Raw genomic sequence first — 11,112 nt, forward strand, 5'->3', positions numbered from 1 at the left:
TGGTCACCCCGTATTTAGGAAAATTTCACAAAAAGATCTTAGCATCGCTGTAAGTGTACCTCTGAACACCTTTCTCGGAACAGGGTGTTCTGAGTCATCCAAGAATTTCAAATTTGTAGTACCACAGGGGAACTGGAAAGCCTCTGCTTATTCAAGGTCATCACCTGGAAGTTGATAGCCAGTCCTCAAAATCCCAAACGTTCTCGGTCGGAGTCTCTCACAGGCCTCAGAGGCAATGCTTGCCTGTGGTGGGACCAGTTTTTTATCTTCTCCCCAATCCATCTCAGACTGACTCTTCATAAGATACAGTGGAGGAGGAGAGTCTACAAAAACAGACCAAAATGCAACCTCCCCGACCGTGCACTTGTACGTCTTAACAACATCAAAAAGCTGTGCACGTGTCTAAATGTTGACCCTCAGTGTCCGCACGTGTCCCATTGAGGGTGGATAATAAATATTTGTGTACTGGTACCGGGCCACAGAGCACCCTTAGAGAGCATGGTGCAGATTAGTGGGCAGTTTGTTTAAGACGAGAATCTTAAAAGTGTTCTTTATTCTTTAATATATGAATCTACAGCCAGTGAGCTAGGCAATGAAACCACCAACCCTTAATACATCCTAGGAGGCCCCATTTCATGCAAGTAAATTAGATGAGCACATGTGGGTCCGGTGACATTATCCTTGGTTTTGATGAGCAAAGATTTGCTTTTCCCATCGGAGAGTTGTGCGTGAGGGATTATGACATTGCAACGAACTAGTGTGTGCGTGCGTGTGTGCGTGCTTGCGTTTCCATTAACCTCAGGCCTTGTTTATGTCCATGAGGCGTGGTTGGGGTAGGAAGAAATTCAGGCCTTGAGTCCAGACTCTTCCATCTCTCAGGTGCATGAGCTCAAGTTTCCTCATCTGTGAAGCAGAAGAAATACCTGACCGGGCTGTTGTCAGCTCTCAATGAGACAACATACAAAACACAGAGTCTAAACCCAAAGCAGCACCTGGCCCGCGAGGCAGTTCGCTCTGCTCTGCTCTGCTCTGCTCATTTGGGTTCCCAGCGAGAGAGTCCAAGTCCGCAGTTCTTTCGTTGCCTTAAAGACGTGGTGAAAGGCTAGATGCAGTCTGGAGAGGAAGATCCGGTAGCGGATAACAGCTAGCTGGCAGGCCTGGCTGGACTGTTTCAGGATGTTAATGAGGACCTTTAATTTAACTGAACGTGGGTCTCAGCTGCATACGAGAGCCTGGAGGGAAGGGTCGGGGTATGGAGAGACTGGGGTTTTACTTGCTCTGCTGTTTTGCTCATGAATCCCGGGCAAGTCTTCTTCCCTAACTGGGCCTCTTTATCTGTGGAAGGGTTGGCAGAGGGGTGGGTGGGCACTGCCTGGCTGCCTCCGAGCATGGTTATAAGAAAGAAACCAGCACTGTGACTGGCTCCTCTGTCCCCAGAGAATCATGCCTTTGCCAGTGGGTCTTTGTTCCTTGCCCCAAGGGGGTTGCCGTGACTGACCGAGCCATCTCCTGGCCCACAGGCTCACAGTCAGCAGGCCGGGGGCCGTGGCCCACCTCTCTCCAGATGCCTTCTTCCTCAGACCCATTTTCTTAGCTTGCTCGTGCCAGTTGCATCTTCTCTAATGAAGCAAATGACGACCCCCTGCTTCCCAAATAGGAGGTCGGCGGCTGCCGAGGATGCAGCCCCAGCCTGGACGCAGAGAGCGCCTGGCCTGAGCGTGCCCACCGACTGCTCAGAGCGGGCACTTCTTCTAGTCTACGCAGCCCCAGAACGTTGACCCTGTCACCAAGATAGGCCCGGATTCACTTTCATGGAGCCAAGTGCTGCTTCTGCTCAGGAACCTGGTTGCCCTGGTTACCTGGCAGGGACATCTGTCTGCCACTAAGGAGAGCCTAGAAGATAACTAGTGCTTTACTCCTACCATAAAGGCCAGAGGGTGGGGGTGGGGGCACGGGGAGGAGGGACCTCTGGGCCAAAGGAGAACAGGCCTCTACTGCCTGTCCCCGCTGTCACTCATTTAATGATTCACTCACTCTATTCTTTGCTCATTCATTGAAACTTTCATTTGCTCCTTGACTTTATTCAGCTATCAGTTTGGTCGCCCTCATTCATTCATTCATTCATTCATCTGGTCAGTGAGACATTCATTTGTCCATCCATCAACCACCTACCCACCCACCCACCTCTGCATCCATCCCTTTATTTGAGGGTCCGTAATTAAATTAGCCAGGCAAGCAAAAGACACATTCGTACTCCCATGTCCAAAGCACTGTTGTTTGGCAGTGAGGAGGGCAGGGCACTACCATTCATTGCCAGGCTACTATGTACCAGGCGCGGTGCCAATCCCTTAACGCATTCGATCTTCATATTAATCTCAGAGGCAGGTTCTAAGCTCCCCACATACAGAAGAGGAGAATAAGCCCAGAGAGACTGGGCGACCTGTCTAGAGATAGTCATCCAGTCGGAGGCAGTGCCAGGGTCCCGCCCTGGGTTTTCCGGGTTCTGTAGCCATGGCTTTTCTAGTTTGTGTTCAAAGTCGTTATTTACAGAGTGCTTTTTACATTCCGTTGATACTTACCACAATCCTGGGAGATGTGTCATATTGCCCTATTGTGCAAATGAGCAAAGCATGGCTCAGAGAGGTTGAGTGAGATGCCGAAGACTGTAAGTTGCTAAGGACAGAATGTGAACTTGAACTAGGGTCTTCTGATTGCAAAAGTTTTGTTCTTTCGACAGCGTCGTGTGCTCCGAGAATTAGCCACATGGGGCAGCAAGTTCCTAGTGGCTCTAGCCGTTGGGTGGGTGGGCGAGAACCTTGGGTTCTGGGAAGAGAGCAGGGAACAGGTGCGGGGGGCCGGGGAGAATCTCTGGAGGAGGGAAGGACAGATGGAGAGAGCCCCGGTAGGGCAGAGGTGCGGAGGGCGTTTAGGGGTTTGGCTAGAGCAGAAAACCTGTGTTGGGCAAAGGAAGGAGACGATGCTGAAATATAGGTGGGGCCTTCCCTTCTGAAAGACTCATCCAAGGATCCAGAAGGACTTTTCGAAGCCACAAATCTGATTGTGTCCCTTTATCATTTAAAACCCTTCAGTGCCACCTCCCTGTTTCTCCCAGGACACAGCCGAGGTCTCCTGCCTGGCTTACAGGCCCTCTGTCCGCCATCACTCAGTTTGTGCACCACCCCACCCACCAGCAGCCCTGCCCACAGGGCAGCCTATCTCCGACATGTCTGTGTAGGTGCTTGGATGTGCTGGCTTCTCTCACAATGAGTCAGGGAGCAACTTCTGTTTCAAGGAACCGCATGGGCAGGCCCGCCACTCCCTGGCTGGCCTCCTGCATCCAAAACAAACAGTCTGGCGTGGGCGCCTGGGTGAGGTGGGGGAGGGCGTTTCAGGATAACCAGGATGGCGTCCAGAGAAAAGCCTGTCTGTTGTTAGGAAGTAAATGATGAGCACAGGATCGGGGCGTACGCCGCCTCCGATGGCCCGGGGGACATAACAGCCACTCATTAAACACCTGCTTATCCTCATAACCTCTGTGCAACTGAGATAGCATTTGGCCAATGAGGAAACCGAAGCTCAGGACACTGGAGCAAGTGGCTCAGAGTTACACAGCCGGGAAGCAACAGGTTTAGGCTCAGGTCTGTCTGTTGCCAATAGCCTCTCCATGCAACAGCATCATGGGTCAAAAAGCTTAGATTTTCTAAACAATGCTGATCACCTCTCTATGACAAAAAGCATGAATTGATTAAGAGCTATCGATCCAGAGACTGGCTTCCTGAGTACTGCCGTTGGGTTGCTTCAGTGGACTGAGAACCATATCGATGGCCTTATTTAAGTGACTTACATGAAGGAGGAGAGATCAGAGAAAAGGAACTTGCAGCAGGAAATGCAATGGACCTTGTGGAGCTCCTCTGATCAGCTTTCTGGGTGGCTCCAAATGTCCCCCTGGAAGGCGGGAGGCAATCAGGGGGTATCAGGTCCAGGCTGCAGTGCTTGAGACAGAATTCTGGGCTGTGCCAAGACCTGAAAGCCCAGAACCCACCGATGCCCTGCCTAAGGGCCCCCTTCTCCCAGGCCCCTGAGCCCGTCTCCTCAGGTGTGTGGGGCTGTGCATCCTGGGGGCTTAGGGTTCAGTCACCTGGGCTGCCACGCGGAGCGAGCCCTGGACAGCCGCACACCATGCTCATGCCCAGTTTGTCCCACTGGACTTCCTGTCGAGCTGTCCTTCAGGGCCTCAAGGCCCTTTCTAGGCCTAGAACCTGCCTCGCTTCTGCAAGCCTCCCTTCCCAAAACCAGACTGCCCAGGTCTGCTCCCTGGTGGTGGACCTGCCTCCTCAGACAGGCGACTGTCCCTAGTTAGACTCCTCCTGTCTCCTGGGCACCGTGCTAGGGGCTGAGGCTACGGAGATGATTCAGATATGGTTCCTGACCTTGAAGAAATCATGGTCCCTTGGCAGAGATGCCCTTATAATTTCAAAATGGGGACCAGTGGGGCCACAGAGGAGAGACGGTCACTTCTCTTTGAAAGGTCAGAAAGATGCTCAGGATGAGTTTTGACTGGGTTCTTCAAGCTGACTTCTCAGTGCGAGAAGGTTTTATTTGTAGAGATTAGGGGGCGGGGGGGGGTGGTGCTGGATGGGAAAGCCATTCTGGGCTGAGGAAGCAACACGAGAAAAGACACAGTGGCAATAACCAAATGTCTATCACCGGGAGAATAGATAAATTGTGCATTATTCAGTGGCAACCAAATGTCTATCAACGGGAGAATAGATAAATTGTGCATTATTCGTAACATGAAACATTACACAGCAATAGAATAGAACAAACTATTACAATACACAATAACATCAATAAATCTGTGGTACAATGCTGAGCAAAAGAAGTTCGATCCCAAAGAAGACATAACATAGTGCGCAGTTATATTCATATGAAGTTCAAGAACAGGCAAAACTCATCTGCGGTGATAGAAATCAAAATAGTGCTTACCTGTAGCTGGCACTGGGAGACTTTGGGGGCTGTTAGGATGGTGGATGGTGGTGACATACTTTATCAGGCTTTATACTTCAGAGTCGTAGACTTTACTATATGTCTTGGTCAGCTCGGGCTGCTGAAACAAAATACCATGGACAGGGTAGCTTAAATAGAAATGTATTGCCCACACTCCTGGAGGTGGAGAAGTCCAAGATCAAGGCACTGGCTGATTCAGTGCCTGGTGAGAACTGTTTCTCAGCTGCAGACAGCTGCCTTCTAGCTGATTCTTTACGTTGTTTTGTGGGAAAGGAGAAGAGTGAGCTCTCTGGTGTCTCTTCTTATAAGTACACTAATCCTATTGGATTAGGGCCCCACCCTTATGACCTCATTTAACCTTAATTATCTCCAAAAAGGCCCTATCTCCAAATACAGTTATATTGTAGGTGGGAGCTTCAATATATGAATTTTGGGAGGGACACAAATATTCAATCCATAACCTTATATTTCAGTTATACTTCAAAACGAAAAGAAAGGAGAAAAATAATACCAATGTTGATTCCTCATTGCCAGAGACTCTAATTCACCTGGTCTGGCATGGGGGTCTCGTGCTAAACATTTTTTTTTAAGTATTCCAGTGACTCTAACATGTAACAGAACCTGAGACCCACTGGAGTTGTCCTTCTTAAAGAGCGTCCCTCTCTGAGGTTCTAAGCCTTGAACCTGCTGGGAGAAGCCAGCTGCTGGACTTATCCTGGAATGCACAGACTGCAGGGCAGAGAAGGAAGTCAGTGCAAAGCGCTTTTATCTGAAGGAAGTCTTGCATGAAGCGCTGGTGCAGAGACCGCTGGCTGCTGAAGTCTCTAGCCTCGGGCAGTCGGGCTCTGTCACCGTGCGACTCTGCAGGCTTCTCAGCGCCAGCCCCCCATGCACACCTGCATGGCCTGCCTGCTCCTGGTAGGGGTCCAGGCTTGGCATCCCTTTCAGCATCTTGAAAGCCCCGCTGAGGAGGCCGGAAAGCCGTGATTCCAATAAGCCACAGTGGGGCTAGGCGAATAATTGTGAATGGAATTCGTGCTTGAGACTTCTGGTTCTCACAGCTGTGGCTGGGGGGTGGAAGTCACCACGGGAATTCTGAGTATTGTTCAGAGCTGCCTGCCGCTTCTATTGTTGGGCTCTGATTACAGCTTTTGTTTCTCTGTAAAGTACAGTTATTAAATGCCCGCCGGGGAACAAAGATGTATTTACATGCTAGGGGGGTTGGTGAAGGCAAGCTATTTTTAGAGCTGCCCCTGCGGTTAGTCTGCTGGATGGGGGATGAGGAGGGGGAGGGGAGGGAAAAAGAAGGGACAGGGGGAGAGAGAAGGGCCCATGGGGGTTGTGGATGGGGGGAATCTTTCATCTTTTAGGTGAAAGTGAAATGTTTCTAAAGGAGCCAGAGATGATTGAAAACACTGAAGAAGCCATCACAATGCTGCTCTAGCTTACCTAAGTCAGTTTATTTATACTTATATTTGTGGCCAAGAGAAGGAGGTAGGGTACACTTGGGAAAGTGAATCGAAGTCGCCGGTATTAGTCAGTGTTCTCCGGAGAAACGAACAGGATATATGCATATAGATAGAGATAGGTATATATGGGAGATTTACTATGGGAGTCGTTTCATGCGGTTATGGAGGCCGAGAGGTCCCACCATCTGTTGCCTGAAAGCTGAGAACCAGGAAAGCTGGTGGTGTAATTCACTTTGAGTCTAAAGGCCCAAGAACCAGGAGCCCCGAAGCCTGAGGGCAGAAGACAGATGTCTCAGCTCCAGCAGAGAGAGTGAATTCTCCCTACCCCTGCCTTTTTGTTCTATTTAGGCCCTAAAAGGATCGTATGAGGCCCACCCACAGTGGGGAGGGAGATCTTTACTGAGCCTACTGATGTGACCGCCAATCTCTCCCAGAGACTCCCTGACAGACACACTCAGAAATGACGCTTCCCAGCTATCTGGGCATCCCTTAGCTCTGTCAGGTCCACACGTAAAATTAGCCATCACATCCCCCTTACGCTGGCATCCGGGATCCTTCTGAGTCGGTCCCCGACTGCTTCCAGGGCACCACATTCGCACGGCCCTGCTCTCCGGCCATACCAAATTCCCCAGGATCCTAGTCCACAATGAATACTTCCACCCCAGTCGCCCCAGATTATGTGTGAGGTTCACAGCCATCAGAGTAATTCTAAAACCTGCCCACTGCTTAGATGAGAGACTGTGCCATTCACCTCGATCAGGTGAGCTTAGGAGTCGGGCTAAACTAAATAAAACAGTCGCTGACGTTGATGGAGCCATCAATATGTGCCAGGCACTTTGCTAAGAACTTTACATGCGTTATTTCCTCTAAGACTCACGATGAGGCTGTGAAGTAGGAATTATGATCAACTCTATTTTACAGATGAGGAAATGTTGAGGCTTTGAGAACTAAGGTTAATGAGCCCAAGGTCATGACTAGTTGGTGCTGATGGACTATGGACTCTAGAGTCCAGGCTCCTTGCTCTCCTTTCCTCGGATAGGGCCCGTGAAGTCCACAGGGTCTGCTGGTGGAAGCTGTGACTTCTGCTTCTCTTCCTCTGGGTGTCAGCATGGCAGCCCTCCCAGATACTTGAGGCATTGGTTCTTATTGTTGAACGTAAGTAAACACTTCTGACAAACGGCAAGATGGATAAGAGAAACTGGTGGCCTTTGATTTGTTGGACAGGTCAATTGTGGGGGTCTGAGCAAGAAGTTCTCACAGGCTGAAGATCTGGTAAAGCCCCAGATGGATTCCTTCTCAGATTCTCTCTCAACTTTGTCTAGAATGGTCACTTTCTAGAATGTTCCACCACTTTAGTGTGGCAATTAGCAACCCAGCTGTGGCCCTCGACAGGCATCTGGGCTTCAGAAAATCTTCCTTTTCAAGTTTTTACACATTAGAGCAAGAGTCCACATGTTTGCATGATAGCAGGCATTCCGTTCTCCATAATTTTAGGGCTTACCAGCATCCCCGACCTGCCATATGTGGTCAAGATAGTTAACGTATGACCTAACTGGGTTGTCTGCCGGGGCTGGAAACTCACCAGACCCCAGAGATCGCAGGCATTGCTGAGGATCTTGAGGGCTCCTGTGGCATCAGGCAATATCCAGTGTCAGTTTCTCTTCCTTGTTGCCTGCTGAGCCTAAGCAGGAAATACCTGGTTCTGCTCTCGAAAAATCTCGGAGGCAATCAGCTCCCCTGACTCCAGATTTTTTTCCTCTGTGAGCCTGGAATTTTGGTTGTTTGCTGACCTGTTCGGAAATCCCGTTTATGGCACGTGGATGGTCCCTCATAGTTCCTCCCTGAAGTATTGTGCTTCAGCCCTGGGACACAAGAATTAGTTTCAGAAGGACAATCCAGTCACCTGATCTGTATTCTGGGCAGGTCACACAATCTCACCCCACCTGCGGTAATTACTGAGCAGCATCCTTTCTACCCTTGGCTGAGGCCAGGTATGTGGGAGGGCCAGGAAGGCCAGCCTTGACTCTTTTCCCAGGTTTCATTTTTACACTGAAAAATAGAGAAATGCTGTTTTTAACTCTCTGCTACCCAGTTTCTGGAGGGGACACCACAGGAACAAAGCTGGATTCAGAAAGTGGTTCATGTTTAATTCTTCTTCTGTTTTGGTTCTCATTTCTAATCAGAATGTAACCTAACATATATATGTGATACATATACATCCTTACAGGTAGCCTAGCACAGACTTTTATTTAGAATTCATAACTTTAGATTAACCTGTAAACCCACTTAGATCACCCTAATTATTATAAGGTGTTCTAACCACATTCTGTGATTTGCTCAGATTTTAACAGAAGGGCTGAGACTTAAACTATCTTCCATACCTACTCCAGCCTTAACTTTGACAGTTGTCAGACCTGTCTTTTCAAGGAGATGAGATAATTTACAGAACCAGGGGAAGAATCTAGTTCAACACGCTCAGGGCTGGCCCAAGCAGCCTAGAGGACCCTCTGCTGATCTCATGAACTTTTCTCATTTTACCCTCGTTATAATCCTAAACTCTCCTCCCAGGGGTGGGAGTTTTCCACTATTTTTGAACATGTGATATATGTATAGGCATGTTTGCTAACTGCGTAGGTGCAGGAATGTCCCCACCTATACCTGTGATGAGGAAGCTCACCTTGATGTTTATGTTTGATTTCTCTGAATGAGGCTAATCCAATCCTTTGCTTTCAAAGACACATTGCTCTAGGAGTGTTCCCCAGTGTGTCTCTTGCTTGCTGGCTCTCGATAAATTTCCTTCTCATAAAATCACCTTGTCTTTTGGCTGGCAACCACTGAGTAACTGGACCCGTTTCGGTCCAGTAACAAAAACAGGGGGGTACTCTGGAGTTGCTCCTTCCATTGACTTCTGAATCTGACTCAGTCCATTAAGGGGGCTGGTGACATTCATCAGTGAACAAATAATATTGCTGTTATAGGCACTGAGAATACAGTGATGAACAAAACAGATAACATCCCGGCCTGTGTGGAGGTTGCACCATAGTGAGGCATGCAGAAAATAAGCAAGATAAAGAAGTGAAATATTTATCTTTACTGCTAAAGAGAGAAGAACAAAGCAGGGAAGGGGACATGAAGTATCTACGAGGGAAGGGCAGGTCAATCTTAGAGGAGCGACAGGTGCTCAGAAACTTTCTGTGTGGCTTTGGATCAGTCGCATGATCTCTCCACACTGCTCTACTTCGTGTTGTCAGAGGGGTTAATGTCCATCTGGAGGTCCCAGCGTGTAAGCGTGTAGAAGGAGCTCAATAGATATTTTTGAACAAAACTTCGAAGGGCTTTACACATGCAAGGCATGAATAAGGAGGATGAGAACGATGTTTTAAAGGTAAATTGCCGATTCTGGAATTCAGATTCCTCCTCTCCCTTTTCTTCAGATGACAAGTATCCATGGAATATTCCAGCATTCCTCAGTGCCCTCTGTGTGTCCTGAATGTTCTTGGTTTGCTCTCAGACTGTAATTTTAACAAGGGAATATTCCACATACTTTAAAAAGAATAACACTGAAAGAACTGTTACATAATAAAGCTCTCCATCCAAAAAAAAAAAAAAAAAGCCAGAGGAAAAGCAGAAAGAATATATTTTTTTGTTACCGCATTTATTGGCTGATCCTGAGTCTTCCTCACAGAAGGGTGTAAACAGGGTCTGGTTACACTGCAACCTCAAAGCAGCCCTGGGATTACTTTGCTGTATGTCTTTGGGCATCTTGAGTCACATCTCTGCTTTCCCTCATTGTCTGTAAATGTGCCTCTCACTGTCAAATGACCTTTGTTAGGCACGGAAAAAAAAAAAAAAAGCAAAGGAATAATTTCAAACTGCTCAGTCAATAATATCAAAAGAATTAACAATAGGGGACAAACTGCCTCTGGGTCCTACCCTGGGGGAGTGAGAGGCTCTCCCTCTCCAGTCTGATCCCTCCGCTAGGGTTTTTGGATCAAATACAAGACATTAAATTTGAGTTTGAATTTCAGGTAAATAAGGGATCTCCCCCACCCCCGCCATCCCGCCACCATCCCGCCACCCCTCCATTTTAACTATGTCCCAAATATCCTATCTAGAATCCTGTAGGAGTCCAGATCTAGAGACTCCTCCCCCCACCTTTCAGACCTCCTAGCCAGGGAAAGCAATTCAAATGTTTAGAGGGATCAGGCAGGTGACATCTGCATTTTTATGTGAACTCTCCCTACTATAAGACGTTAGCAACATTCAGTTACAAAAACAAAAATCCACTGTGGACCAGAGGAAACAGTACTTTGGCCGGTTCATAAACTGTGATGAAGCCAAACTATATTGTACAGATGAAGACAGGGGCCTCTAGGAGACAGGTGTCAGCAAGGCTACACAGTTAAGGTTTCCCAGAAGATAACAGAATAGTCATCTTGGAAATGTTGAATATGAGCAGCCTGAAAGAGTCGGGACAGGAGCATTCTATGAAGTTTGCAAGGTGTTTTCACCTCCATCAACTTATGGGCTTCCGAGAACATTCTGTAAGGTGAGCAGTTGAGGTCACTGAGGGCCAGAACATCACAGTGTCACACGATGCCTAAGGTCACACAGGTAAATCTCCACAGACAAGTCT

At 48.3% G+C, this 11,112-nt stretch overlaps 1 protein-coding gene and 1 long non-coding RNA gene across 11 annotated transcripts in view; one reads left to right on the forward strand and one right to left on the reverse strand.

Moving 5' to 3' along the window:
• Positions 1–383: 383 nt before the first annotated feature.
• LOC111732403 lies at positions 384–10,498 on the reverse strand. Its single transcript, XR_002777537.1, has 4 exons — positions 10,127–10,498; positions 9,154–9,988; positions 4,987–8,338; positions 384–903 (listed from the first exon to the last, which is right to left on the reverse strand). It is a non-coding gene; the product is annotated as an uncharacterized LOC111732403 (long non-coding RNA).
• The window catches only part of PLEKHA1 (pleckstrin homology domain containing A1), a 63,974-nt gene continuing 54,397 nt past the window's right edge, over positions 1,536–11,112 (forward strand). For all 10 annotated transcript variants that reach the window (XM_011381885.2, XM_023524259.1, XM_011381887.2 and 7 more), the window contains exons 1-2: positions 1,536–1,545; positions 1,738–1,747. The gene's annotated coding sequence lies outside the window, so the exon portion shown is untranslated. The remainder of the gene's footprint in view (positions 1,546–1,737; positions 1,748–11,112) is intronic.

The sequence above is a fragment of the Pteropus vampyrus genome, unplaced genomic scaffold, assembly GCF_000151845.1.
Source record: "Pteropus vampyrus isolate Shadow unplaced genomic scaffold, Pvam_2.0 Scaffold454, whole genome shotgun sequence".
Lineage (NCBI taxonomy): Eukaryota > Metazoa > Chordata > Mammalia > Chiroptera > Pteropodidae > Pteropus > Pteropus vampyrus.